Source organism: Rhipicephalus microplus, chromosome 8, assembly GCF_043290135.1.
Source record: "Rhipicephalus microplus isolate Deutch F79 chromosome 8, USDA_Rmic, whole genome shotgun sequence".
In the NCBI taxonomy this organism is placed as follows: domain Eukaryota; kingdom Metazoa; phylum Arthropoda; class Arachnida; order Ixodida; family Ixodidae; genus Rhipicephalus; species Rhipicephalus microplus.
Genome location: NC_134707.1, coordinates 63539051 through 63565652, shown reverse-complemented (window position 1 = coordinate 63565652; position 26602 = coordinate 63539051). Strand labels below are relative to the sequence as shown.

The 26602-nt window shown below is 45.2% G+C and overlaps 1 protein-coding gene across 4 annotated transcripts in view; it reads left to right on the top strand.

The window, feature by feature from the left end:
* LOC119187299 (venom metalloproteinase antarease TserMP_A-like) overlaps window positions 1-11972 on the top strand; it is a 121612-nt gene extending 109640 nt beyond the window's left edge. For 3 of the 4 annotated variants that reach the window (XM_075872015.1, XM_075872016.1, XM_075872013.1), the window contains one exon: window positions 3625-3840. The gene's annotated coding sequence lies outside the window, so the exon portion shown is untranslated. Of the gene's footprint in view, window positions 1-3624; window positions 3841-11925 lie in introns of those variants that run through there. The other variant, XM_075872014.1, reaches the window with a different exon arrangement.
* The last annotated feature ends 14630 nt before the right edge of the window (window positions 11973-26602 follow it).

The window sequence follows — 26602 nt, the reverse complement described above, 5'->3', positions numbered from 1 at the left end:
TTTGACTCGGCTTGCCTCGTAGTGCGTCGACAATGGCTACTATAGCTATCGCTGGTGACCACCCCATCACGACACATATCGACTTTGAGGCACTCAGGACACATATAAGGCATATTGCTCGGACACCCTGCCACCACCAAGCCTCTTTACCAGCAGACAGACCATGTTCGTCATTTTGCCAAATGGTCACCACATATAACGATTCTTTGCCAACATGCTTCACACCCGCCGCCAGGCCTTCGACTCCTCCCTGGTGCCTGACTCAGGCTAACATCAGGCTAACTATACCTGACATCCAGAAAAAAGCAGATATGTCGTCACCTGCTCTTAGACAGCTTGCTCTGCTCTTGTTATACGAGACGTATCAAGGCTGTATACACGTATACACCGGCGGCTCTGTTTTACAGAAGAGTTCAACGGCATCATTTGTTATACCGATAAAAGACGCGACAAGAAAATTCAATACCTCCCACCTTACGACATCAAAGGGAGCAGAGCTCACAGCTCTTCGGGCCACATTGCAATGCATCAACGACCAACAGCCACAAAAATGGACAATTTTCAGTGACTCAAAGGCGGCACTGCAATCCCTTCTATCACCTTTACGCCACGGCCCGTACAAACAGCTGGTATTTGAGATTGCAGAAAACACTCACCAACTCATTGAGGAAGGACATGAAATAGCCTTTCAATGGCTCTCAAGTCATTGTGCAATAATTGGCAATGAACGGGCCGATCTAGCTGTCCGTTTTGCCCATACTGAAAGCGATGAAATATCAATTCCGCTTTCCAGAACTGACGCTGCACGGAAACTCCACATGCTTGCTCGCAAGCGCACCTCGTCACAATGGAACGAGTCACTTTCATCTATGCACGGTTAGGCACTTTGGACCCAACTCTTAGTCTTCGAATTCCTCTGGAATTACGCCGACGAGACGCTACTATGCTGTGCAGACTATGGTTGGGCGTCGCATTTACCAATGCGTACGCGTTCCGTATAGGAATGGCCGACACCGCTGCATGCGACCATTGTGGCAGTGATGAAACAACTGGGCACATTCTGTGTGAATACCCACAATACTGCTCGGAGAGACAGTCACTCTGCAATGCACTAGACCAACTGGACAACCAGCCACTTTCGAAGAAAGAATCCTGCGCTGCCGACAAGACTTTGTGTCGCAGAAGAAGGCTGTGAAGGCGCTCCTGCGCTTCTTGCGTTCAACCGGCCTGTCCAAACGACTGTGATCGGAGTTCCCTGAATGTGTGCGCATGTGTTTTTTTTTCTAATATATTTTTTATCTCTCTATTTCTATCCTCTTTCCGACCCTTTTCCCCACCCCCGTACAGGGTAGCAAACCAGTTCGTCTAGGTTAACCTCACTCTCTCTTCCTTTTATTTATTTCTCTCTCTCTCTCTCTCAAGTTCTGTTTCAGTTGAGGCTACTTAGTGTAGAATTTAGCACCAGTTACTAAACGACGCGAGACAGCTCTCGCGTACTGTAGCCTTGATATCATAACTTCTGAGCTATAATGCTTTTCTTCGAGCGAACATAAGTCTAGCTACATGAAGTTTGGAATCAAGGTGCCTAAAAAAAGCATCGAGCTTGGTATCATCAGCAGTGCCCCATTTCTGGGAATTTTACTTTTACCGTCAGGCTCATCTTGATAATAGGCAATATGCGAAATTACTAGCGCCATCTAGTGAACGCAGCCAGTACCATATCCGCCATTTTGATGCTGGCGAGGCTTGACCACTACGCGCGGGCGACCCACATGTGAACGTACGCGTTTCAACGCTTCGACTGTCGCAGTGAGATTTTTTTGCTGGCGAAATGTCAGTACACTGCTGTGTGCCGCTGTGCAAGCAGCGCGGAGTCACAGACAGCGATGGGAGCTAGGTATGCGGCATGAATTACGATTTTGCAGCGATCATTTAAACGCAAAACAGGGTATAACGTGCACAAGAATTTATGGGCACAGTCTAGGATGAATGTATCTCCGCGGTGCGCGGGCTGCACGAGAGCAATGCAGGACTAACCATTTTTCTGTGTTACATAGACAGGCCGTGTTTTTATAGGTTTGTCAGCTTTGCGACTAGGTGTTTTCACTACGTCGGGACTCTACACGACAGAGCTGCTCTTCGATTTACCGTTGCGAACTCGCTGAAAAGCTGTGTGGCATTCAAATTTTTTATGACTTCGGGGAAGCCTCGGACTACCCGCCGACTATCCGCGGTGAGTCTGAGATGGTAAATCGAAGAGCGCCGGTGGTTCCCTGCAGTCGAATAGAGAGTCCGCCACTGCTGGTGGGGTAAAAAGTGTGACAGAACCGAACTGTTAGGACGGGCTTTTTTGTGACGATATTACACCATGTAGGTAGACGACGTAGAAATGTTATTTTTGAAGGTGATTGCGCATAGAGACGAGCAGAGCTTTCGCTACTCCGAGTAACATGCCGTACACGCATCCTAGAAAGGCAGCTTGGTTGCTTGTCCGCGTTCAAGCTCCGTTGTGTCCGCAAGTACAGTCACCGCGGAGCAATAAAGCAGTCATTTGGAAGATAAGGGCTATGCCCACTTTGGAACAGAAAAGTATCTGCTCAGGCACTTAACTTCAATTCCCTCAACATGCGCAGACGCAACTTTTCCACTAGGGCCTCCCTCACTAATTTTCCTTTACCAACGAAATAAAATCGAAAAGATAGTGGGGCGCACTGCCGTAGGTTTCGAAAACTAACACCATGAGTATCGCCAGGGCTTGACTGAATGACGTTCTGCATGAGTTCAGTGCGCGGCAGTCCTATTTATTCGTAAGACGGGATTTATTCTCTGCATTTTAGTCTGTTTGGCTCAGTTGCGTTGCAGCTGGTTTTTTTTAGTTGCAACTCACCTCACTTGAAAAATGTTTCATGTTGCATATAAAACATAGATCTGTGGAGACAGCCATAACTTAGTTTTATGGGATTCAGCATTTTGGCTGCCTTACACTCGCAGCTCCTAGAAGCCTTTGAAGCTACTTAGATATAAAAATTAACTTATTTAAATTCCCCCGAGTGTCCACAAGTGACTAATGCCTCTTAAGGCTTGCTGTGAAGGGCCATAACTAGGAAAGGCTGCTAGGAAACGGGAGTGTGCCCATAAAAAAACTGAGGGGGAGGGGGTCCTATTACAAGTGCATCATTAGCCCTGCAATGCACATATAAGTGTGACCTCTATTCCCTGTGAGATGAATTTGTGATAGTGCCTGTGCCTGTAAACAATCGTTTAAACAGCTAAGAGAAACCTAGCTCATGACGTCGCACTGAATGTTTGTTTGCTTATATCTTGTAGGTATCCTTCCACCGCTTTCCGAAAGATGCGATGACATACAAGTGGCAAGATGTAGCAATATTCCCAAACAGTTTGTCCACATCGCATGTTTGGGCACTGGGAAACGTCTTGTTGTGCCCATCGCAGTAGCTCAGCGCAGTGAAACAAGTGTTCAGGAGTCGTACGGCCGTACTAGCGAACGCGTTGTTGTCGACCGCTCGCCCACATTAAAATGGCGGTGGGGTAAAAATGCACAGTGTTGCCAGAGCACAAAGCAATTTTGCATATGGTCCATTACTCTATTTTGCTTGTTTACAGACGTGCTGGCGAGGTGTTTGTGGTGAACATAACTGGACCGAAATATATAACATGTATCATACTGACCGCACATTCCAGACATGACATTACTTCTGCCGCTTTTATAAACAAGAGTTTCAAGTATAGAATGATACGAAATAATCTTTGTGTTGTGAGAGCACAAAACTGGGAACCACTGAACAATTAAAATAAAATATTTGTTTTTACCAACTGAGCCATTTGGATATCCAATCATTTCTTCTATTTTCTCGTACATAAATACGGCAGCAGCCATATACTATTTTGCGAAAATGGTACGAGCATATTGAAAGGCATTACCTGATAATGACAAGCAGGCGTCATCTGCACATTAAAATAACTAGCGAAAACAAGACGTGGTCTCTTGTGAATTTGCAGAAGACGACCGAAAAGGCGAAAGACATTTTCTTTGTCTCCTTTTCCTTCTGAGTCAATTGTGTTAATCCATGTGCTATAAAATTTTTCGTACCTATCATGATTTTGCACTTTATCCGACATCGCGGGCACTGCAATCTTTTTGCACCTCAAGTGGCTTTCCATTGCCTCCCAGATTGGCTCACTTTGCCCAGGCGACTATTCCGCATGAGGTCGTCATCGTGCGAAGTCGCGTCACGCGACGGTGTGATGATTCCGTTTTATGACACAAATTTCTGCAATGTGCCGCGTCACTGTGACGTCATATAAATACATAATCACATGGCGATTTTTCAATCCCTCAGATTGTAATTGACACCGAAACTGGTGGTTGCTTTCTGCGTCTTATGATGCTTCTAAGGCGAACGCCTTAACTACGTCTCATTTGTTATGGTTGTCAAGAGAGAAGAAATAGAGAAGTATAATCTGAGAGCTAGGTTAACATGTTTAAAACAACCGGTTTGCTACCCCATACATGGGAACGGGATAAGGTAGACCAAAGAATGGAAAGGAAAAAAAGGAACCAGAATGAAAGAGCACACACACACACACACATTTTGTCACAGTGAGTCACTCTGCCATGACACGCGACGTTACGTACTATCACAGCCGCCAGTAAATGTCCGTTTTTCTTGAAGGAGCAATTACGTTAAATTTTGAGCTCGATATGTGGCCTTCCCTTGTTACCTTCAATGCTAAAGCTTTGCGATCAAAGTATGAACAGAGTCCGTTACATCAACAGCATTTGGCGTGTCCAACAATCACCCAGGCAATGCCACAGGCACTGAGTGACGATGCGATAGTAACGATAATGCCAATGATCTCGGTGTTGCGTCATGGTGCCGACTGGTGACGACTCTGGGATTCGGTTTTTCTTCGATTGCCTGGATTCCTTTTCTAGAATCCTGTGTGTCTTCACGGCACCACTTCAAATTTCTTATTATCCCACGCTCGCGAGCGTGAGATAATGAGGAGTGAAGATCTACACTGATGTACGAGCTAACTTGTCATCAGACAGTTGTGTATGAATAACGTAACAGGCAAGGTACCGCAAAGGAATGTCTTTGTCGCAGAAAAACGCAATGGTGGTTTCAAAAAGCTTCCACATGTGACTGCACAAGCAATTTTCTTCTGTTTATGCACCATCGAAACGCATTGAACAGTGGCCTTACATACCCAAAGACACGGAGATTGTACTGCTCTTCGGAGTTTGATCCTGACATGGGTGAAGCGCCAGCATGGACGCCTGGCTAGTGACGAGATGCGCACAGCACCGAAGCGTGGCCTTGTCTCTGTTGGTGGGCAGTGGAAGAAGGCGAACCATGTGTAATGAAAGAATAAGCAGACTCGAAAGGTGTTCTAAGCCTTCATGAGACATTCCACATTTATTCACAAATTACTGACAAATTACAGTGATTCACCAATGCACTGCTTCTTAATGTGGACAGGTTACGAGCGCTTGTCATGTTCACAAAATTTCATCTTATTGTATCTTCATGTCAGCCAGCATAGACCAAGTGCGCGTATCCAGGTGCCTATTCGTCGATACCATGGCCGGTTTCAGTTTCAGAATAGGTTCTTAGCAGAAAATCAAACCGAACATGATTCGCAACATTTCAAAGCGTCCAATTCCAGAGTGTTTTTTCTTCATATATAGGCAATGTAGACACAACCATGTTGGTATCGAAAGTGCGTCTCTCAGGCCAAGTATTAGCAGGAGCTCGCGTCACCAATTCGTGTGGGCGAAGGATCTGGTGGTGCGCTCTTAGGACGTAGGCGTTGGATGGGATTCCACGGTTGCAAACTGGTTGGCTTGACACCCGTTTCGAATCGCACTCGAAACTGTCCCTGCTAATGATTATTGCAGATATTTAATGTGAAACATTTCTTAGCGATCTTCGGCGACATTTAGCGTATCTATCTATCTATCCGCCAACGACTTTTAGCTCTCCTGGCCATTTCAGTAATGGTATTGATACCAAACTTGGTATAGCACAACATGACTGTATGAAAAACATACTTGACTAGTCATCACATAAAAATTATGGCATGTGTCACAGAACGAGCGCTCAAAAAGGGCACGCCGCCAAATTCTCGCTACGAACCGCCGGAGTGACGCCGCGAGGTCAACAAAAAAAAAGAAAACAAACATCTAAAGGCTCCCCGGGAGCGCGAGCCTCTCCTCTCGGAAGCGTGGCTTCGCCGACGAGCCTCCTCAACCCACACCGGCGGCCGAGCAAGCACTGGAAATTTCTAGAACGAAAGAGGCGTGGTCATGCCGAGTTGAGTCATCCGACGCGGAGGGCATTCGAACCGTCTCGCCCTCTCCCCAGCCTTTGCTGCGTATCGCGCCGACGAAATGACGAGAACTTTCTGGAATCTCGCGTGGAAGGTATTTAATCGAGCGGCCGAGACGAGAGAGCAGGAGAAGACGGAAGTTAGCGCCAGAGTGCGTAGGGTATACCGCCGTGTAGTTGGCGAAGGTTTTGTCCGTAGAGACAAAGCGGGAGAAGAAGATGATTTCCACCTGAGGGGTGACGACTCGAGCTACAGGCAAGAGTGTGTGTTTACCGCTATCGAGCGAAGACGCGTGGCAACAGCTGCGTGTGTGAAGCCGACGTGTTTCCGGCGAAGAAGTTTGAAGCTTGGAGAGAGGCCAATTGAAGACGCGAGGTTTCCTGGAAGAGAAACTTTTGCGAGGTTTTCTGGAAGAGAAACTTCAGGGGCAACGGAACGACAACAACGCTGGACGTTGAGTGAGTGATTCTCGGAAGAGTACCATCCCGACTTTTGTTCCAAGAACTTTGGACTGAATAGGTCTTCTATCTCTTTAGTCTTTAGGTGTCTTGGTTGTTCAATGCATGCGACTGCATTGTAGTGCGTATTGTTGTCTGTGTCCGTTGTTTCGAGTGTGGCTGATTGTACTGTGTAGTACGTTGTTTGATTGGTGACATATTGTATGCAACTATTGTGGAGGGTGCATATTTGTGTATGGTGTTTTTTGATCTGCCATTATTGAGAATATAATTTTGTTTTGTTTATCAACTCTCGGCTCTGACTTGTTCTTTGGGCCACAGCCGGCGTCCGCTGCCGCGCCAAAAAGGACCACTTCTAAATTGCCCACGCTTTCGTGGGGCGGTTCGGGGGGGCCGATACTTCGGCCCTTGGAATTAGCCCGGCGATCGCCTGCCTAATTAAAGGGACCTGTGTGACAGCATGTATGTCATGATTGTCATGATTTACATTGCATAGTCCTGCAGCTCTAGGTGTAGTTTCGTTCACATGGCATTTTGCGAAACTGGTATGGCATGACATGATTAAATGGCGAACACAAGCGACAGACCCTAACAAAAAAATCATCACATGTGCGTCATGTAACAACAAGACTACATGCCACGCTCATTATGCGCTCCCGGCCGTTTCGCTAGCGTCATATATACAAGATTTGGTATTACAGTACGTGAATGGATGAAGAAGGTATGTACCTGGTGCAAACATAATAATCAAGAGATGCGTGTCATGTAACGACATTGCGACATGCCAGGCTCATGATGCGCTGACGGCCATTTCTCTAGCTTAACATATACTAAGTTTGGTGTTACAAGACGTGAATGGATGACGAAGGTATGATACTGGTACAAACGTGATGGACATGAAAGGCATGTCATGTAACAACCTGACTACATGCTATGCCCACGATGCGCTCGCGGCCGTTTCGCTAGCTTCACATGTACAAAACTTGGTATTACGCGACGCGAACAGACGACATAGGTAAATGACACATCGAAACATGATAATCACGACATGCGGGTCATGTAACATGATTACATGCCACGCTGATGATGCGCTAGCGGTGTTTCACTAGCTTCACCTATGCCAAATTTCTTAAGGGACGCCAATGGATGACGAAGGTATGTGACTGGTGGAAACATGATAATCATGAGATGCGTGTCATGTGAGAACATGCCTACATGCCACAGTCAAGGCGCCAATACATTTTGACGTGACGTGGTGCGCGGGCTCGCCGGCGTTGCCACGCCAGGTGCCGGTCCTGCCATATACTCGCAGGCACGCGCTGCGCTGCGTTGCTTGGACGCATGCGCGTTTTAGCGCGTCCGGTGCCCCTCCGTCACAAAGAGAGGGAGACGCAGTGTTGCCTGGGTAACGCATCGGCGCGAAATGCGGCATGTCGCATTTCGCGACGGTTGGCGTCGGGGTGCCGACGGACGCTGGTCGCGCCTGACGTCAGAATATAGAGTGCTCGCGCTTTGCTAATGTAGCATCGCTGTGTCCGCCGTGCGCGCGCGTAAACGCTACATTGGAGTATATTGGGCCCTTCATAATGCGCTCGTGACCGTTTTGCTAGCTCCGCATATACCAAATTTGGTGTTACGTGACGTTAATTGATATGTGGGGTTTAACGTCCCAAAACCACCATATAATTATGAGAGACGCCGTAGTGGAGGGCTCCGGAAATTTCGACCACCTGGGGTTCTTTAACGTGCACCCAAATCTGAGCACACGGGCCTACAGCATTTCCGCCTCCATCGGAAATGTTACGTGACGTTAGTGGGTGACGAAATGTATAACTGGTGCAAACATGATAATCCTGACACATGTGTCATGTAAGAACATGACAACATACCACGCTCATAGCGTGCTCGCGGCCATTCCGCTAGTTGCACATATGCTAAGTTTGGTATCGCGTGGTGTGAAAAGATGACGAAGGTAAACGACACATCCAAACATGATAATCATGACACGTAAGTCATGTACGCTTCATTTACCTCCACCTCGTAACGGTGAGCTGATTTTAAAGTGACATGTCAAACATTCTCATTCGTGCGGCGCATATCATCGATTCTTACTAAACGTGGGATCTGCCAATTTTTTATTCGTCCCTCCTTTTCATTATCACCTGCGGATCATTACTAGAGGGTCGATAACTGCATATGGATGCAGAAAACGCGTCGTGCGTAAAGCCTTCAGCGGCGATGACTTCTGAAGCTACAAAAATTGCCATTGACAAGGCTAATTTATTGGACCCGTGGCGGCAGTACTAAGAACACGTGATTCATTCGCACACGCTTTTTCTCTTCAGCTGCAACATATTCGGCAGAACAGCAGGCTCAACTATTTTCTCTTGCAATAGCATCCTGTCGCATGGCTTAGGTATCCGATCTTCCTTGAATATCCTTCACATAGCTATCGCGACCATTCCAAGCTGTTCTGTCAACACGTGCATGGGCTATAACGCGTGCAATGTGCGGCGCACGTGTCTGTTCACTTACGGAAAGTCCACAGGTGGGCATGACTTTTCGTTTCGGCGCGAACGATAAAAGGAGCGCTGTTGCGTCCCGAGCCCCGAGTCCGTGGCATTCAGTCTCGTAGCAGACAACATGGTGACTATTATTGTTTCAGCCATTTTATCACTGCTGGCTGCAGCAGAAGCAGGATCTGGTAAGCACTGCCACCACGTTACTGGAGTAATTCAGCAGCGATTCTCGAAAAGTGCGCTTCCATTAAGGAAGTATTACCTTAGAGGTGTGCTTCTTGCAGAAAAGCACCTGCAGTACATAACGGCAATGTCTACAAACACTTCGCTTAGCCCAATATTGAGTTCAGAGCATATTCATTCGCCGAAATCTCCAGTTTAAGAAATGTGCCGAACAGTTTTTGTGAATAGTGAGAGATGTTTAGAAAGAACATTCGCCTAATATTTATTACAAGGGTCTCGCTGAGCCCACTATATATTTTTGGGGTGAAGTTAACTCACGAAAACTCTGCGGTCCACAGATATCAGTTTAGCTGCATCAATTGGTGGTTCAGTACTCAGTATAGTAGCGGTGCACTTTTTTTTGTCCTTGGAGACATGTTATTGGTTGACGAAGTGTTAGTGGCATTGTAAACTGATCAACATTTTTAAAAACCTTTTTGTTATCAATACCGGGATGTCCCGGTGGTGCCAAGAAGTAGACCAATTACCGTGCTGCATTTAGATAAGCATGAAATATTGTGAATTTAGGCGAATGAAATACTGCTTAGCACTCGAAGCTTTCCGAGGTTACCTTTGCGTCTTGTTGATACACGGAGAATCATTTCTGTGCGGCAGCTGGACAATAAAACTAGCGTAATCGTCCAATGAGCTAGTTTGCTTCATTGAAGAAGAAAAATGCCCTCACGTTATTCCTAAACTAATCTCGCTATGCCGGCGAATACTTTCGGCCTCCTAGTTATGCAATGGCTCCTGTCTTACTGCATAGACTCTCGCTCGAAGTGCTCAAATATTTATCAAAATTGCTTGAAGGCAACCGTACTAAAAAAACTTGACAGATCTCACTCGTTTTGGGTTTCCACTTCAAGTTAAACAGTAGGCTATTCGTGACCTATGTCAAGTTTAGTGCTTTGAGCCAAGTATTGTGACTTGTACGAACCTGCTCATGTATTTTGACTAGTTATGGATATGCCGCGCTGGTAGGCCATTATTGAATGAAATATCTTTTTCCGGGTGGTGGGAAAAAGGGATGGGGGCGAGCACTTGCCGAAGGGCTTGAATATTTCGTGAAATCACCTGTGTGACGAAAGTACTATACCTAGGAAGCCACCATTGTGGCGGGAGAGGCAAGGACCAATGCCAAGGTGGCCTTAGGAATCAACACAGGAAGTAGCAGATAACTCGTGTAGATCTCATCTCTCCAAACTTAACAGAATGCTCGTTTAAAGGAATGTGACTGCGATTCCCATGGATCGAGGTAGTTTCCGAGCTGCGAGTGCTCTGTCTGATAAATATGCGTTCATATAGCACTGCAAGTTCACAGGTCGTCTCTTGGTGTCTGTCGAGATAGCGCCCACACCAGCGCTCCCGAACATACCCTTGTGTGGAAAATTCCTGGATGTGGCTTGGGCAACGTAGCCCCCCGGCCCCGCCAACCGTTGCTCCTGCGCCCGACGAAAGAGGCCAGGTGCGTTTGCTTTCCCACTGAGGAGTCATGCCCTGTTGGCCTCACACGTGCAGCGATGTTACTTGCGTATAGAACTTACGATGCACGGGGTGACGTTATTGACGTGGCCTTCACACAGAACATGATGTCAACGGGGATGGCAAAAAGTTGCCGGGAGTGTCCGTATCACTGTTTCCGCATTGAAACCAGCACCACATTTTCATTTGCTTTAATTTTTTCTTGTTGCACGCTCAAAATTCACTGATATTTTTTATGCCCAGGACGTACACGAGACACACGTAAATAAAGTTTGTATGTGGCTCCCTTGAATTGGCGCTATTTCTGAATAAAAATAAATTACGTATTTGAAATTATTTTACAATAAGTGAGCAAGCCTTGCGTGGCGAAGTGCCTTTCAGTGGCAGCTTCTAAACTGCTCTAACTCACGACTAACAAAAAAAGATATCAACCCACTTTGGGCACCCGGAGTATCCTTCGCTAAGTTACGTATTTTTATGGTGTGATTGGAGAGCGGCAACTTCAAAAATAGATCCCATGCTCCATAGAGCCAGCAGGCAATAAAGAGGCTTTCACACTCGCCGTCACGACTACGAGTTGCGCTGAATAAGCTTGCCACTTTTACACGCCCAGATGTACCAAATCAGGTGGATCGAAGGGCTCAGTCAGTATAGAGCATCGAATGATTTATCCCAAATTCGTAGGTTGTCTATTCTTGAACTTTCATAAGAATTACTCTCAATGACTTTCCTTGTACGTTTTGTGAAATGTCTATTATTTCCTTCAGGTTGTGTAACAACAAAAAACAGCCTTAAATATGCCGACGTTCGTTTATTCTACTGCGGTAATTCTTCTGAGCCGCTAATATGGTAACGCTACCTTCCATTGAATATGTCCCTTTTCTTTGCAGCGCCCTGCACTAGCATCACTGTGCCTGACTTTCTGACCGCTGACACGGTAAGCCGTTTCATATGCACCAACCAGCCCCGTATTAGAAATCAGCAGATAGTAACGAGTCAAATATATTCTCACCAAAGCGCTCCATTGGCGCATGTTGCTGTAGTGCACACTGGGCTCATGCTGCAATTACGAAAATCTGGAAGCCCGGGTACCTTTGTTTTTTATCACCACTCTCAATACTGCTTTACCATCAGTTTCATCATCGTTTCATGCAAGGTTTTTTAGGTAATTTGCACCTATTATTGTCGTCCGGAAAGGTCACTACAGGTGGAGGCGATCAAAGCAGTCTTCAGCTTTTTGAAGGCAACAGCTTTGCAACGGTGGTTGTAGACTAAAAGTGTTATGATGGCTGTGAAGTGCGACTTTCTGTGTGCGTGCTCTCCTCTATTTCTTTCCATCTTTCTAACTCCGTAATTCCTGTCCCCAGTGTAGGGTAGCATACCGGTCTCTCTAGACTGGTTAACATCCGTGCTTTACCTTTCTCCCCAGTTTCTTTCTTGCTTCCTTGCATATATTATTCAAAAACAAGTACATATGCTGCGCCTGTCAAACTGGCCCCTGTTGCACCCGAAGGTTCTCTGCATCCCAACTGCTGCTACTCTGGCGTTGAGTTGTTGGGACCTCGCCATTACCCACACTGGGGACCCGGGTGGAAGACGCATGAAAAGAACTGAAGAGGAAAACTTTGCAGTTTTTTTTTACGTTATTGCAGGCGAGCACTTCGCCAGCGAGCACTTCGCTACACCACGAACATTCAGGCGAATAGTTCGTCGTATATCGTGACGATCTCGTGTCGAAGGCTCTCGAAGCGCCCCGCAGGAATCGGTTATGAAGGGTCGTTTTTCCCCAGATATAAGGATGAGGGAATGACTCCAAACCACACTGCCCAATCACTGGACACGCCACTTTCAACGGTGTTGCCCCCCCCCCCCGCCCAGGTAACGTCTTTGACATGGGCGTAGCGACGACACCGTAGCTTTGACACCGAGGTGTCCCTTGCTTTAAGTGAGAAAACTACTGGCCGATGGGTGCCTGCTCTTACTACCAATCGCATCAAAAGGGTCACCGCTCATCACGCTCAATCAGCGGGGTGGCGCTGCAGTCCACGCTGACACCTCTTTTTCTTCAAGGAGGGTGTCGCCACCGAAACAATTTTGGTCGTTTCATTGTGCACATTGCGGCGTCGTGACTTCATGGCACGTCACTTCATCGGTTTGAGGACAATACATATATATGGACGGCTTTCGCCAGTCCCGCATCTCTTCGGCGACTTGTTCACAGAGCCACAAACACTCGTTTCTCTTTGGCTCAGGCGCTGGTCCTAACTCTGTTCGGCGAACGGGAATGCGTGAAAGTGGGATACATGAAGAGAAAAAAGGAATGGAAAAAAAATAAATGAAAAAGGAAGACAAAAGAAGCCGTTAGGTATATTACCAGGAGGAAACAGAGAAATTAAGGCAAGAGCGTAACAAGATACAAATGTGTGGAAAGAAGGAGACAACTCAAATAGAAGCAGACACAAAGAGAGAAAAAAGATACAGTGCTAAAAATTGAAGAGAAATAAACAATGAAAGAAGCAGTGTGTAAAATGAATAAAAGAAATATATAAAGATGGAGAGGACATAGAAAAAGAAAGAAAGAGACACCAGGAAAAGATGGCGAAGAAAAATAGAAAAAAAATGAAAATATCAGATGGAAACGGAGAGCGAAAAGGCTGACAGAAACCTACGGAAGAAGTACAAGTAGAGATAGAAAGCGTGAAATAGGAAGAAATCATTAGAGTGAGAAATAAATAGATGGGAAGTAATGGGAACAATACAGAACAAAAAAGACAACGCAAATAGAGTGACTGAAAAAAGCTAAGAATGCAAGAAATAATGAACAGGAAGAAGGACTGCCACCAAGCTATGCTGTTACTTTAGGCTCAGCTGCCATGTCTTTCAAGTTGGCGACTCTAAGTAAATATGTCCACTACAAAAGTTGTAAGCGTTTTCAATAAGTCGGAAATTTTCATTCATCCTCAGATATCTGCCGATGTCATACGTTTGACTATAAACGAAGACTTTTTTCTTCAAAGCCGAGAAATAATACAGTTGAATAAAATATTCAAAAAAAAGCTGACAAAATTTCTAAAGACACACAGAATTCTCCACTTTGCATACATAACTACGCCCGACACGCAAGTCTCGTAGCTTGCCTGAAACTGACTGTTTGTTGTAAATAGACAATTTAATGCAGCATTCGCAGTATATTTACGAGCATGTACAGCGGAAATTAAACAACACAAATTTCGCAGCTCTTTTTCAACTGCGGGCCCACGCGGATGACTTGAACTGAGCACACGGGCAATGAAAAAAATCGGGGAGGATGTAAATATGAGTGTTATGTGCAAAGTGGTGTGTAAATTCGTCCGACTTACGCAACGTGCGCGTTTTTTTGACAATTAAAATTTCTTTCTTTTCATAAGCACAATGAAGCTACTCATGCTAAGCTTGATAGTCGATAGCGGTTGCACACGGTACAACAAGATAGCGGTTTTCACGGTACAACAAGCCTACCGTCTCGGCAACTTGGTTTCCCATCTAGATAGTGTTGTAAAAGTCATTTACCAAATTCCGCTTGAAAAAAAAGTGTACTCAGAATTTCATTTTTGTTTACCAGACTCACTGCTATGATGAACAGCCTCTTGACATCTGCACACCGTACAATGTAAGTCGTCCCTTGATTTTCCGCAGCAAAATTTTTGACCATCTAAGAAATGACTGAAAGCACGATATATGTACATAAAGAACGAAACGCGTAGGAGTACAGAAGCTTGGACAAGCATGAAGACACTTAGTATCTTGCCTGTTTTTGGCTCTTAAGTACCTTCATGGAGAGATTAAGTATCCATGAGTGCACGATCAAATGAGGTGCGTTGTCCATTCTTGAACAGCAGCTCACGAGGTACTGTGCCTGCCGTAAGCCTTTTCAGTGTTAGCCTAGTATATAACATGAACTGTGATTACCTGTAGGTGTACTTGTACCAAAGAAGAATAACCAAATAAGCAGTTCCCTGAAGTGGCGGGCCGAAAATGAGTTTCACGAATGTAATGCATGACATGTACATAAATTTTGATACTGCAATGAAATTTGCTGTGGGGCAAGTTAGTTCACACTTGCACACTAAAGATGGTTGCGCACAAACTACACAAGGACGCTGTAGGCACGGATCAGTACGATTCGGATCTCGTCCATGTCTTCTGTGTCCTTGTGTAGTTTGTGTTCGGCCTTCTTTTCCGACACACTTCATCGCCCACTTCTTTCATGGGTTTTTTTTTCTCTCGCTTTGGAGGTAAAGAGTACTTCGCTCATTGAATAAGAACTTTGAGTGCGCCATCATTGTCGCCTCTTCTTTCGTTATCTCTTTCGAAAACTTTGGCTATGTGGACTTCCATACGCTATCCTAATCTAATCTTTTCTTAGTTGTAAATGTTCGTTGCACCAAGTTTTCTTCAACAACATGACCACACGTGCACGTCTTGTTGTTTCAGGCAAATGACACGGAGAAAGTACGCGAACAAATCAATGTAAGTGCTAATCAACTCCGATCTTTATCAGCTTCGTCATGAACAGAAGTAAACCCTCAATGAAGCGAATCGTCCTTCTCAATGTAATCAGTCCCTCTGCCTAAAACGTGACGCTATAATGGTTTCGCAAAGAGTATGGTGTGAATGTGTTAAGCTTGAACTTGGGAATTTGTAAAACATTTTGTACGGAAATGTATATTTTAAACAGGCTTACAACGCTTACAATTCTGATCGTCTCGAGCCCTATATAAATTTATGGCATGTTTAACCCTAACTGCACCTGACTCGTGCGCCCCATCGACATATAAAGAGGTATTCGGAGCCCGAGCTTAAGACACATGTGAACTTATCAACGAATAACTGGAATTTATTCCGGGCAATAAAGATTCACTTCCGATGTGTATTTGAGGTCGTACTCAGGCTGACGTCACCTCGTTTGAAAGACGAGCTGCGCTCATTGACATTATTAGGTTCTTTGCAGTAAAAACGCAGCATGGTACCACGTAAGTGCGAATAATTGTGTTGCCTTTAATCGATGGAGGATGTGCCTCGTTGTGCCCTATATTTTTTTACGTCGATGGGCCCGCGACGCAGCAGAGAGACTTGGTCTTTCTGTTTCGAGGTGGGAGTGGCCCACAACGTGCTAAATCACGTTCCGAAGGACCAAATGATGCTCATTCATCAATCCAATAAATCTTTTTTTTTCTTTACTGTTGAAAAGTGAAGTTAACTGTTTGCCTACATGCATTAGTGCCTCTTTTAATCAACCTATTTCATATCACTCCTCGATATTAGTGACGTATTTCATAGAGACCGACTACTGGCATTTGATTTCCTCGTGCACTCTTCAAATGTTTTCAGTTCTGAACGCCATATTTCGTGAAATGTTTTCGTGCTATTACTTCACTTCAACAATTTCTAAGCTTTTTCTTCTTTAAATTCACACTGCTTTTCTTATACACGTTAATGTTTGTTTACTTGCTGTTTATTTGCCTTATTTGGGGCTACACTACAGTAAGTAAATGCATATACAAAACGAGATTAACTAATGTGGGCTGTATATAAAAATGCTGCGCATTGTCACCATCTCTCAGCAAACCGCGCTAAAGCCTTCAGAATAGCCAATTGCGATTGATAATAGCATTATTTCATGGCCACTTTCAGTGCACCAACTACGACGTTAACTACAAGGTCCTCACCCTGACACTGGCCCTCGACGCTTCTGTGGCGGCAACTCTCCCGGAAGAAGACCGCAACCAAAGTTACGGTACGTTCCTAAGCGTCCGTAAAAGCCAAAAAGAAAACACGGTCAATAAGAGTGTACGGTGGGCATTAATGAATCGCATTGATAACCCGTACGTGCTTTCATACACGATATAAATTTGGGTGCACTCGGTTCTCTATCAGAGGGCGGAAAGCTCAAGTTTACTCACGATGCCCCTCCCTTCTGCAGGCTGTAGGTTGAACACAAAAAACAAATGTCCACAACAAATGGGAAAACAAAAATAAAGCGAGGTCGTGCTCTTCACAAAGGCCCGCAGTTTGTCCTAGGCTTTCCGGAAATGGCGCGGCGTGAACAGTTCTTCGAATGAAACATCAGTGGTCCTTCTTAGTCATAGTAAAAAAAAAAGTCGTGTGTAACCACAACTATAGGCTAAATGTTGCATGAATGGTCTAAGTAAAGATGTAAGGCAGAATAGGTGCCCCCTATAGATGATTAGGGGGGGAAGGATTGCTCGTTCCTGCCCCTATTGCGTGCTCCAACGACAGTGTTGACATCTTACGAAAACGCTCCAGTGGGTTTTAAGGCCCGTAATCACGAACCAACCTTGGCCTTTTCTTACGTTTTCCTCAAGTTTCTGTACTCTCTGTCACGTGCGTTATAAGCGCACAGAAATGGTAACAGGGTGCAATATAGCAACGAGAGTTCTTCACGTACACTAGCCTACTTTGCGCAGCAAGAGCAATAACGGCTTAAAACCGATGACGAAAACTCTAGGTAAGGTTGAGGTTGGTTTATGAATGCGGTTCTTAAGTATACAATGCCGTCAGTGTTCGTTTTTAGCCAGTTTCACTCGTCAGGCGTAATTTTTCTGTCATTTTTCTGACCAACTTACAAATGGTGCATTAGTTGCCTCCAACAAATGGAACAACAAGCGCCTGCAACAAAATCTTTCCGTGCTATGTTTAATGGATGTTTTGAAGCAGCAGTCATCACGACTGCAAAAACAAAGAAAGCTGCGTGGATAAAGTAGAAACCCGTCTGTCATGAGTAGCGCTACTGTTGCGGTTCCAGAACTTTGAGCTTTTTTTTTAGTGAAATAGTCACTTGGTGGAAACAAATTGAAAACTTCAGGGCTAATCTACACACGCGGAGATTCATTTTGGTTAGTTCCCATTTCAGCCTTTTGATTCTTCTCTCAGTCACTTGATCCATGGTTGAAAAATTCGTCAACACTCAAAAAGCACTGGTCATCGTGGTATCTGAACGCAAATGCAATCAAGGGGCTCCATTCGGCAGTGATGATCCTCTAAAGCTGTCATATTAGAGGATCAGCCTACATTGTCGGGGGTTGCCCTCTCCACAGTCCCAATGATGTGCTTGACTTAACCTGGCCATTAATTCTTACATTATCATAGTGTAGGCTCTCAGAACAGAACAAAATCTTTGGCAGAAATTCTAAAACTGGCAAGGCCGACACAGTCAACATTCAAAGTCTTCTCCTCATTGCACGCACTTCTCCTCTTGTAGGTGTTACAGAGTTCATTGTGCAGTGGTGTTCCAGTGGATACGCTCTTCCAAGGCATCTCTACAATTACACATGTGAGGAGTACTTGGCTATGGTACCCGTTATCTGTGACGCTCCGGTTACCTTAAGTGTACCTGACGTCAACGGCCTCGACAAGGTAAGAACAACTACTTCTGTCGTTTCCATCAAGACTGGTGCTTCAACTTTTCTGTGTTAGAAAAGTTTTATTTCGTTGAGGACGTTCAAGTAACGCTTCTCTGAAGGCTAGTTTACTTGCCTTCATGACAGGTCACTCTGTCCAAGATTGATGTAAGAACAAATAGAACAGATTACGTAGATTTGTTTTGTACTTGTCCTTACTGAGTTCGTGGTAGCGCAATAAGACATGAAAAGACACTAAACATCCTGAGAAAATAACTCCTTGTTCAATGAAGAAGTTGCCTTGATCCAGCTGTTTAAAAACGAGCCAGTGACTTTATCTTATCGTTTTATCGCGCTGCCATATCAGTTCATTAGGTGTTTTTTTCTTGTATGAAATTAGCACATTGCAACACATGTGACCTGGCCCTCTAGAACTAAACAGACTTTGACGAGTACGTCACTTTCATAGATTGAAGATGGAGCTAGCTGGTTTAGCATGCTTGCGGACAGAGTAAGCGATAACCGCAGAGCAAAAAGCAGAAACACGTGGACGCTGTTCGTGTGTATCCGATTTTTTGTACCCGGTTATTCCCTACGTTTACGGTCTGTAAGGCCTTGCAAGGTCCAGAAATGCATCGCTAATATACAGCGAGCAGAAGATACAAAACAGGTAACAAATACATTCCTAAAATTGGAGTAGCGATATCGAATCATTCACGAGTGTGTCAGTGCGGTTGCTACTCACTTCGACAGTGTGTGCCTTTTACCAGGTTACATACTCAGATATCTGGCGAATGTCCACCACTTGACTCTGAACTGTCAACGCTAAAGGAGCTTAAAAGCTGGAGTCATAAGCTGAGCAGTTGGTATCATCGTGATTATATCTGATGTGGAGGTGCATGATAACTTATTTACTGATCGATAGTTCAAAACTCGGAAAGAGATGTAATTTTTTTGCAACCTAAGGAAAATACAAAGCACGTAATGACAGCTAAATTGGGTGATAAAACATCACCCCATCTTCATTGGGCGTGTCGCTATCGTGTCAACTTTGAAAAGGCCGAGCTTACGTGTCCCCCAATGCTTTTTTCACAGTGCGCTCAGCGAAACAAGATTACAAACCTATGCATGGAAGGAGACAGTCTCACTGTAAGTAGGACATATTTTTTTGCAGTCACTGTTATTTAGCTTTTCAATAATAGAAGTGACTTTATTAGTTACCTAAGCAACATCATGATTAAGTTCAGCCCGCATCGTATGAGCTTCGGCAAACGTAGATTTCTTATCTTCTGTAATTTTCTTAACCTAAATTTCTACCCAGTCACAATAGCTGCATTAACGAGGGCTCTGTAATCTACTTAAAACTGAAAAAAGGCAACTGCAATAGAAAAAAAATCGTCAGCCTACTCTTTTTTTTATATGCTCCGCTTAATTCAATAACAGCTCGCACAAACATGAACCGTGAAGTTGGAATTCATTTATCATCATTCATTCTCAAACATTTCTTTTATCACTATCATTTAGACTTCACTCTACACTTCTAAGAATACTGGATGTCTAAAGCATGCAATTCTAGTTTTGGGTTCTCAGCTTGAAATTCTTCCATTCTTCCTGCCGTATTTTTAAGGCTAATTTGAATGAGAATATAGTTACGAGTGTTCCTTTAATCTTATGGTTGTCTGTGACGGCGTGCGTTTGAGTGCACAAATTTTGGTATATATTACTTGTTTTGTGCTTGTCTCAAACGAATTTTATATTTTTTTCAGTGGCAAACTTTTCTGGACCTGATTAACTTGATAAGGGTGCGTTGATCTTCTTTTAACTTTCTGTTAGGCTGGAATGAGAGTGGTTGTGTAGTTTAAAAGCATAGGTGCGAGAGGTTACTACACGAAGTAGCTAACAATTTTTTTTGCACTTCGGCGTAATTTTGGTGTGCTTTACGGGGGTTAGATCAGCTACAAAAGTATGAATTTAGAAGAGCTGTTTACTCCGTATGGTTACGATAGGTGTTCAAGTTAAATGATATAGTGTTTGCTTCATATCAAATGCTCTTTAGTGCGGAACATTTTATTGTCGCACCTTGTCAAAAATCCGGCGTCGGTAGCCCCGTCGACACCTCCACTGCGCATGCTCGCGTCTCGTGTCTCGCGTTGCGTGCTCGCGTCTCGTCACAACTGTTGCTCCCTTTCTCTTCTCTCTCCTCGCAAGGCCGTCGCAGGCAGCGTCGGCTATTATAAAAACCGACTGCTCGCGCTGCGTAACAGTTCATTGACCACCGCGTATATGTAGGCACTGGATCACGCGTTCGTATACGGGCGTCTTGCCTTTCGCTTTACTTGACGCTTTGCTCGACTCGAGTATATTATATGAAAGCAACAGTGCCTTCAACAAGTAGTTGGGCACAACCCAGCATCAGCGCCTCACCACTAGTTGAAGGCAAGGCTTCTCTTTCGTTCAATAAGTAAGAATAATGAAGAGGAAATAACAATTAGGCATTCCCAAAGCAAACCCCACTTGCGCAATATTCACGTGATACCCCCCCCCCACTCGGCAGCGCATTTCCTCGAGTTCCCCCTCTGGGAAGATGCTGGCGGCGTTTTTTTAACATAAGTGTAAGGGAAGAAGTTGAAGACTGGCCCCAGTAGCGCAGTCATTATGTGAAACCATACTTCCTTCCCTCATTTATTACCGGGACAGCGTTAAGGGACTCGTTTCTCAAAAATTCCGGCGTCGTTCATTGTGAGCGAAAAGTCGAATTCCTTGCGTGACCAAAAAATGAGAAACACACTAAGAAAATAAATAATCAAATATTCTTGGAATGAGTGGGTGTCGAACCTGGCTCGTTTGCGTGGCAAGCAAGTGTCCTATCTGAAGAGCCACACCTCTGCTTGTGATTACAGTGAAAATCTTTTTTTTCTTTATTACCGGTTTCGCACAAGGTACACACATCAATATAAGTCACTGTAAACAGTAACAGACAGAAGTGATGACAAAAAAAGCCGCGGAACTATTAGTGATTACAGTGCTAACATTCCTTCAGGTTCACCAGGGGTTCGACCCTGGAGAGCCATTCTGGAACAAAATCTTGTTGTTTGAGTAGATCAATGTACTGAGAAATGCTTTCGCGGAACAGCATACGGGCCGGACGCCTGTCAGGGTCACAGTAGTAACCGGCCATTCTTGCCCGCCATAGACAATGGAGGCCAAGCAGCATTATAAGATCAAAAGGCAGTCCCTCCTCTTTTTCTACTGTTAAAAACATGATACCCAGTGAATATAAGGGAAGTTCCTTTTTTAAAGTTCTCTGTAAAACATCCAAGAAGTATACCCCTTCCCAACAGTGCAGAAAAACGTGATCTATTGTCTCCGGCTTTCGGCAGATCAAACAGCGCGAACCCCATGGCATATAAACTCCTCTATCTTCTAAAAAAGTTTTAACCGGCAGTGTTCCGGAGTGTATTTAAAGAAAAAGCTTCTTGCACTAGGCTGAATTCGCATTTTCTTAACACGCTTAAAAACATCATTGCCTTCTCCCCCGCTAATAATTAACCTATACATAGGAACTGGAAAAATCATGTAGCATATGTCTTTATGTAATTTCTTTCTCCCGACCGAAGAAAGGTATTCATTGGAAAACCGTACTGACAAGAACCGGACCCTGTCTGCAACTTCCTTAAAGAAACCTCGCGTAGCTCCCGGCATGCTTGCGGTGCTAACCACAAAGTTAGGCAGAACACGACAAAGGCGTAACTGGCATACCGTTCTTAAAAAGAGGTGTTGAACATCTCGAAAGAAAATAAAACGATTAACTAATTGTCGCATGAACAGATGCGACAGGCTTAGTCCCCCCTGTTTTACTCTTCGGAACAGATTTGTCCTACTACATTTTTCCCAAGTAGACCCCCATATAAACACAGCAAATATCCTATGCAGCTTTTGCACATGCACCCGCGAGCAACACAAAACCTGCATCACATACCATAATTTGCTCATTAGAAATATGTTGCATACAGTGGCTCTGGCAAACATTGAGAGACAGTTGCCATTCCACTGCGCTGTCCTTTCGCGCGTTTCTTTTATTTGTTCAGTCCAGTAATCATTGGTGCTTTGTAGTGCTGGATAGGCACGCCTAGATATTTTACTGGAGTATTAAACCAGTGAACGTTAGCATAGGTATTTGGGGTTGATGTCCAGTCTCTGTGCCACAACCCCACACACTTTCCCCAAGTAACCCCACTTCCTGTAATTTCTCCTAAATTTTTAACAACGGCAACTGTCTCTTGTACACTCTCTTTGGCAGTGAAATACACTGCTACATCATCAGCGTATGCCAAAACCTTTACCTCGGCGTCAAGCAGTCTGAAACTACGGATGGTCTCGTTTTCTATTATGGCCAAGCATAAGTTCTCTATGTACAATGCAAACAAATTAAGAGTGGACTTGCGAGACATCCCTGGCGTACAGAATGTTCCAGCCTAATGGGATACCCCGGGATCTTGTTAATAATTAGTCGTGTAGTAGAGTTCTTATACGCCAAAACTATGCCCTCTGTAATCACCGATCCGACATTGACATGTTCCAGTATGGAGAATAACACATGTTGCGGGACGCAGTCAAAAGCCTTTTCTAAATCAAGCTGGAGGATCGCAACATTAGAATTAAAAGCACCGCAACTCTCAAGGACACATCGCATTGTGTGTGTGTTCATCAATATTGAGCGCCCCTTGATGCCGCACGTTTGGTGCTCCCCAACTATTCTGGTGATTGCGGACTGCAATCTACCTGCCAATACTTTCATGAGTATTTTGTAGTCAGTGTTGGTTAGCGAAATGGGCCTATATGACAAAACTAGTTTTAATTTTGCTTTGTCAACCGTCTTAGGTATTAGAATAGTGTGCGTGTCGGCAATTGAAGGTGGTAAGGCTTTGTTTGCGTAGGCTTCCTTGAACAGAGCTTGTAACACTGGTGAAACTTCTGTTTTAAAAGCTTTATACCACATCGCACCGAGACCGTCAGGCCCCAGTGACTTCCCAGCGGCGAGACTATTTATTGCATATTCAATTCCAGAAACGGTTATAGGCCTCTCTAACGCTTCCTTCGTTTCGAGGGATAATTGTGGCATCCGGCTCAAGAAAGTGTCCTTGAACTTCGTAACATCTACTAATGCGGCAGCGAAGAGACCGTTGTAATACCGAAAGAAAGCTTCAGCGATAGTACTGTTAGTATTCAGCAGAATTCTATTTTCCTCTATTTCGTCGATGTGATTACGACGCGCTCGGGATTTCTCGATTCCAAGTGCGCGCTTGATAGGAGTCTCCCCCATAGCCCACGCCTCTGCTCTCGCTCGAATAAGGGCTTTTCTGTAGCGTTCCTGCTCTACTAGCTCAATTTGTCGTTTCACCGTTCGAATATCTTCTTTATATGCACCGAACTCCTTGCTTTCTAATGCTACCAATTTCTCAAGCATTGTTCTGAGTTCATTTCCTTTCATTCTTTCTTGATATTTTAAAGTACTAGATCTCGATATGGCTTTCATTTTAACGCTTTGCTTCAAAAGCTCCCATTCCTCGCCAACATTACAGGCTCCGATCACTTTAATGTTCTTAATTCCCTCAATCACAGAATTATTGAAAATGTCATCCCGAAGTAGTTTAGTGTTAAAGTTCCATAAATCCCAACTAAATTTGTTTTCTTTTTGTTTAAGTTCCATGTTGCATTGTACAAGACAATGGTCAGAGAAAGAGACAGGTAAGACTGTGTAACTATTGCTTTTAGCTAGCGTATCCCCTGACATGTATATCCTATAAAGACGTGTGTGACTGGTTCCCTGAAAATGCGTAAATCGAACTTCGCGACCTGCTTCGAGGCACTCCGCAACATCATGCAGGTTAGATTCATTCAGCAAGTCATAGAGCACTTCAACACTTCTGTCTCGCACATGGCGGTTATTAAGTCTATCCTTCGCGCTCAATACACAGTTGAAATTCCACAATAAAACAAGCTGTTTTGGTGTCCGTAAATGTTGCTTAATTAACGAAAAGAAAGTTTCTCGGTCTGCCTCCACGTTCGGTGCATAGACACAAATGACGCGCAATTCAATTCCGCTAGTACAAAAATCACAAGTCATTTTTCTACCAGAGTCACAAGAAAAGCGACTTTCAACAATCAATCCCGGAATCTTTTTAACAAAAAGCACACAACCGGCCGAAGTTTCATTTGCGTGACTAACTATGGCATAATATTTAGACGTAAACCACAGCATCATGCTCCGGGTCTCCTCCTCACCTTCAACTTTTGTCTCCTGCATGGCTAACACGTCATTATCTTGGTCAATTAACAAGCGATACACTTGAGCCTGCTTTTTCCTGGAGGCCAGACCTCGGACATTTAAGGTTGCAAAGCTCAGTGCCCAGTGATTAGCCATCGTTACTCACTAAAAAAAGGAGGGGGTAGGCACGGAGCATGGTGCTTACCGTGTACGTCTAGCTCCCTGCTAGACGTCTCCGGGGCCATCCGGTGGTCCGTCATCAGTTAGCTGCTGGTCCCTTGGAGGGCCAACCGGTCGGTCCACAGGTAGATTGGACCTCGCCCTGAGGCTCGAGCGCCGCCCCGGTGTCGCCTTCGCTGGTGGTCCATCAACTTTGCCTTCGTGAGCAGAGCCCGCCGATTGCTCCAGCGAACGCTTGACCGCCGAGCTCGTGTTGATCCCGCTGGTCATTCTGTGCGCTGGAATGTCGCGTCCTCTCACCGCTTGCGTTGACATGCCCACCAATTGGCTTTATGCGTCTTCAGTAGAATTCTCTTGGCTGGTGTCCGCCTTAGCCGTTTCTTTCTCCTCGGGTTCCGACGCTGTATCATAATCTTCAGGCGAAACCGGCCCACATTCAGCCAGAGAACTAGCCACGTCTCCTGCCCCCTTAGCCGCGTCTTCCGCCTCAGCGGCGTCCTTTGTCTGCTCTTCGATTTCATAGCACGTTGCAGCGCTCGTAACTGCTGCATATGACCGGACGCACTGAGCGTCTCGATGTCCGAATCGCCGACAAATTGAACACCGTGGCACCCTGCAGTCTCGCCGTACATGACCAATCCCTTTGCACCGCAAGTATTGCATAGGCGTGCCCGGCGCCACAACTAGGGCCCATTCCCCTGCAACGCGGACTTGGTGCGGAAGGTCCTCCACCGTAACTCCACTCTTTAACTTGAGTAGCACGGTTCTCGTCGTCGACGCTTTGTCGCTGACGCCATCGACTCTCCAGTGCTCTCGATTCACTTCGACAACATTGCCGAAGGCCGCGAACGCCGTCCGCACATCCTCATCGGCGACTCCGCAAAGCAGCCAATGAAGCCGCAGATTTATCTGTTGGTCCTGGGGATCAACGATGAGACACCGGTGTCCCTTCATCTGAAGTTCCTTGAAGGCCAGCAGTTTCTTCATCGCGTCTTCTCCGTTCAGTGTAACCGCCCAGACGTGATTAATCTGGTACGCTCCGAGTGCAATGACGTCCGTTAGCACTCCAGTGGGGCCCAACGCGTCTCTGAAATCTTCAACCCTGTAGGGTCTCGCTCGAACGTATCCGTGCAAAAACACAGTATTTAAGGCAACGCGTCCTGTTGGCAGATGAGGCGGAATCACTTGGTACTGTTCAGTTGACCTGCTACCGCAGCCCTCAAGGGCCGCTGAAACCGCCCCGACGGAGCCCTGCATCCTGCGTTCGTTGACTACCGTGGCCGAAAGCAGAATCCGCTGAGCCACGCCGATGCTTGGGACTTGTTCGCAAACTTGCCTTAGGCAGGCTTGATGCTGGGAAAATAACTGTGTTAATACGAGTGATAAAGCGTTTTAGAACAGTAAAGGAACAACGAGGCACCACACAATGCGAATAGTGTAACGAGTGCGTCGTCGAATCGTCCAACACATTACAAAAGCTTGTTTTTGATCGCCTATGATTGGTTAGTTGGTTCTTCAACATCTTGGCGCAACCCTCTTAGGGGGAAAGGCCATGAATGGGACGGTGGCTTGTTTTTTAAGTTAGCTGTGGCACCTATGAACTGTGGTGCATACCCACCTCGGGCGTAATTGCTCATCGTCGTCAGCCACTGCATGAACAATTGGTACAAAATTTCTTGCAAGTGTTTAGCGGATACAATGCTTTCTCGGAAGAATGAC